The 4,552-nt window shown below is 50.3% G+C and overlaps 1 protein-coding gene and 1 pseudogene across 1 annotated transcript in view; both read right to left on the bottom strand.

Annotated features, from left to right (window-relative positions):
- Nucleotides 1-4,552, bottom strand: part of ADGRG5 (adhesion G protein-coupled receptor G5) — a 266,713-nt gene that overhangs the window by 234,903 nt on the left and 27,258 nt on the right. The window lies entirely within an intron of this gene.
- LOC128560659 (cytochrome c1, heme protein, mitochondrial-like) lies at nucleotides 3,276-4,036 on the bottom strand (annotated as a pseudogene).

Here is a 4,552-nt window from a genome sequence, read left to right as displayed (position 1 = left end):
GGTGCTCTGTCCCCAGAACCACAAATATCTTCTGAGCTGAGATGAGAAAGGTGGTGAGGGTTCTTTCCTGACTTTTTTTTTTTTTTTTTTAGAGAAACAGAGTTTCACTTTGTTGCCCTTGGTAGAGTGCTGTGGCATCACAGCTCACAGCAACCTTCAGCTCTTGAGCTTAGGCGATTCTCTTGCCTCAGGCTCCCAAGTAGCTGGGACTACAGGAGCCCGCCACAACACCTGGCTATTTTTTTGTTGTTGCAGTTTGGGCTGGGGCTGGGTTCAAACCAGCCACACTCCATATATGGGGCCAGCGCCCTACTCACTGAGCCACAGGTGCTGCCCTCTGACTTCTTTTTTATTATAAAATAATATATTTGCTCATGGGAAGAAATTCCAGGCGCACGGAATAGTAGGAACCCTCTCTCATTCCCTTTCCCCAGAGGGAACTGAGTCACCAAGCTCCTTGGTGTCCGCCCAGAGTTGTCCATAGGTCAGCCCAGCGGGTGGGGGTGGTAAGGGTAGTGACGTTCATTTTATAGATGAACAAACTGAGGTGTGGAGAGAGTGAGAGGCTGTTGAGGCCATGCAGCTGAAAAGTAGCAAAGTTGAGATCTGAACATAGCTCTCTTGCCAACAAATCTAGACCTTCCCTTTGTCTACCTCTGAATAGCTGTTCCATCCCTTATCACTGGCCCTGCTCCCCCCATGCACACAGTGATTAACAACCTATCTCTACGGTCTCTCTCTTACACACACACATACACACACCCTTAGGTAAACTCACTATAGATAAATTTACCCCAGAGACACGCATCTATCTCTGAACTGATGTACACACTAGCACACTTCACACATGTGCAAAAGATGTACCAAGAGTTCTCACTTCCAGAGACACAAACACACACTTCTACACACTTGTGGACACAGACACTGGCACATGCTCATCCTCACCAGCCTCCCCTCAGAAAGGCCACCTCCTCCTCGTGGCCACGCCATTGCTGCAGGATTCTGCCCTCTCTGCCCAACTGAGCTCCACGGTCCACGGCTGCCTTCTAGGTGTGCTACTGTGCCTGTCAGATGCCACCTATCGCCCAGCTAAATTGGCCCCTACTTCTACACCCTTGCCCTTCTGTCCAAGATTCTATAGCAGCACAGTCCTAAAGTTCCTGCCCTTACCTCTCCCACCCTCATAGCCCTGGGACTTCAAGTTTTGCTGAATAGCCACACAGCTCATCACTGCTGCCTCCTGCAGTGTGCACGCATGTCCTGAAGGGGACTCACCCCCACTCAAGGCCTTGGTGACCTCTAATTGGTAATAGTTCTGAATCCCTTGCCTCAGTTTCTCCCCCAAAATTCTCAGAGGATGGAAAACAGCATATTCAGTTGGACTCCATTTAACTTACCTATAAGTGCGGCTTTTCTTTTCTTTTTTTTTGAGAGGCTAGAATGCCAAGGCATCATCTTAGCTCACAGCAACCTCATACTCCTGGGCTAAAGCAACCCTCCTACTTCAGCCTCCCAAGTAGCTGGGACTACCGGCTCCTGCCACAATGCCCAACTAATCTATCTTTCTTTCTTTTTTTTTTTTTTTTGAGACAGAGCCTCAAGCTGTCGCTCTGGGTAGAGTGCTGTGACATCACAGCTCACAGCAACCTCTAACTCCTGGACTTAAGTGATACTCTTGCCTCAGCCTCCCAAGTAGCTGGGACTACAGGTGCCTGCCACAATGCTTCACTATTTTTTGGTTGTAGTTGTCATTGTTGTTTGGCAGGCCCAGGCTGGATTCGAACCCACCAGCTCTGGCGTATGCGGCTGGCGCCTTAGCCACTTGAGCTACAGGTGCTGAGCCCAACTTTTCCCTCCCCTCCCCTCCTCTTCCCTTTCTGTTGGAGTCTTGCTCTTGCTCAGGCTGGTCCCTAATTACTGAACTCAAGTGATCCTCCTGCTCAGCCTTCCGGAGTGCTAGGATTACAGGTGTGAGCCACTAAGCCTGGCCTAAATGTGGCTCTTTAACACCCCACAAACATAGGAGAACTTTGTGAAAACGCTCCTGCTCCAGACGCACATGGGGTGCCAGGGATGGCATGGAGTAGTCACTCAATCAGATGTCCCAGGGCTTTTTTTTTTTTTTTGAGACAAGAGTCTCAAGCTGTCGCCCTGGGTAGAGTGCTGTGGCATCATGGCTCACAGCAACCTCCAACTTGGGCTCAAGCGATCCTCTTGCCTCAGTTTTTTCTATTTGTAGTACAGAAGGGGTCTCGCCTTTGCTCAGGCCAGTCTTGAACTGGTGAGCTCAAGCAATCCACCTGCCTCAGCCTCCCAGAGTGCTAGGATTACAGGTGTGAGCCACAGCACCTGGCCCAGGGGCCTTTTTTCAAATAAAAAAACACTAAGACATGTTTCAAAAATGATATGTTGAATGAAAAGTATGATAATTTCTTATTGATTGTGGTCATGAAAAAATAATTGTCAAGGAAAACTGAGATTTTTAGTCCAGGTAGCTAGGAGGGGGAAAGCAATAAATATTAACCAAAAATAAGGAGGTGGAAGGGGAAGATGATGGATAATAGGCGGCTTTATAAACCGCTTAGTTAATTTTGTATCAAGTAAAGTTTCTTTTCTTGTTCCTAAAAATGGGTGAAATTATCATGCCAACAGAAACTTTGAGACCAAACAATGTTCAATTAGAAACTGATTAAAAGGGAACACCAGAAGGTTTTCAGAAAAATTAAATCACAAACACAAGCTTGTAAAGCAGTGGCCACATTATTAACCTCAGGATTCAAGATAGGAGGCCAAGGTCATAATGACTGTCAGGTTCAGGAATTTGTACCTTGCTTGATCATCTCTCGCTTCATTGTGATCAATACACCTGTTCCAGATGGCCTATGGAAAATCATGGACAAATCACCTAACCTGCCCCCGCCTGACATTTCCTCCAGGCTTCTGGCCTTCACTCCTTCCCAAATGGTGGGATTCTTCTTCGTTGAGATTTTTCACTAGTTCCTCTTTGGCTGCTATTCCTCCTGGACCTACCCTGAAGTCCCCTCCCCTCCCCATAATTCTCCCCCTGCAGACCCTGCAGACTGCTCCCCTGCCTCCTACTTTCTGGCCCCCCCATGATGGGGGCTGCAGGAGGATCCGGAGCTAGACCCTGGCCTCCTGCCCCCTTCCCTCTTGTCCCAGATAAACAGGGGCTTAGCTGAGTGACCTGCTGAGGCCTGAACAGGCCCTAAATGGCTCTTGGGCTTGACAGCCTGGTCAGGTAGAATAACACGCTGTTATTGGACAGGGTACTTGGGTGGTCAATATGTCAGCTTCTGACCCTTCAGACTGACCACTTACATTGGTTCATGGCATAGACCAGGGGCAGCAACAAGCCCATCATCATCATCATGACCCTGAGCCCCGTGCGTTTGCCATGGTCATGTTCTGGCTCGGATGCCCAGTGCAGGAAGGTGCACATATCCTTGGCTCCCTGGGACATGGTATCTGGGGCACCATCATCAAAATCCAAGACATCAGTGTAAATGGGAAGGGCCCTACTGGTGGGGGTTGAAGTGTAGGCCTTCTCAGAGAGACACTCAGGTGGGTTTCACACAGTAACCTGTGAGCAGAGAGACGTGGTCCTCATTACCCTGCCTAGCTCTCCTGATGCAACTGAGGTCAGGGCAATGCTCCATTGTCAGCAGCTGCAGCGGCCTCTGGCTGGGGTATGGCTTAAGGGCAGCTTCTCTGGCCACATGAACATCTCCCCTTCCTCACGGGGGCCCACCAGAACCGCCACCTCCTCAGTCAGGGCTTTAGCAACATCCTCTGGGTAGCACCCGCCCACCAGATGGTGGTAAGCCACATAGTCCACTCTGTGGCATGAGGCACACACCCGCTTACATACCTGTAAATCCTTCTGGATGCTGCTATGGTCCAAGGAAGAACAGGGGCCATGCTGAGACCTGCATTGCTGGGAGGGTGCGGGTCCAGAGCACGGGCACTGCTGTGTGCGGAGAGCCCCAGCCAGTCCTGCTCACCTTGCCACCAGCATGCCCAGTGTAGACAGCAAGAGTCAGTAAAAAACCATCCAACTTGGGCGGCGCCTGTGGCTCAGTCCGTAAGGCGCCGGCCCCATATACCGAGGGTGGCGGGTTCAAACCCAGCCCCGGCCAAACTGCAACCAAAAAATAGCCGGGCGTTGTGGCTGGCGCCTGTAGTCCCAGCTACTCGTGAGGCTGAGGCAAGAGAATCGCTTAAGCCCAGGAGTTGGAGGTTGCTGTGAGCTGTGTGAGGCCACGGCACTCTACTGAGGGCCATAAAGTGAGACACTGTCTCTACAAAAAAAAAAACCATCCAACTTCTGGACACAGAGAAGCTGGATGAGTGCTGGCCAGACTATGTAGAGTGACACATGAATTCTGATGCTACCTCTCCTGAGCTGTGTGAACATCTGACACAGAAACCAGTATTTCTCCCAAGCAATCGGTGGCCAGTCGGCGTGGTTGAGAGTAGCAAGAAAAGGAAAGGAAGGGAGGAAACAGCAAGAAAACGGTGGCGAATGTGGGCA

This window comes from Nycticebus coucang, chromosome 2 (genome assembly GCF_027406575.1).
Source record: "Nycticebus coucang isolate mNycCou1 chromosome 2, mNycCou1.pri, whole genome shotgun sequence".
Classification (NCBI taxonomy): Eukaryota; Metazoa; Chordata; class Mammalia; order Primates; family Lorisidae; genus Nycticebus; species Nycticebus coucang.
Note: the sequence above shows the minus strand (reverse complement) of the source record. Positions and strands in the feature narration are given on the sequence as shown.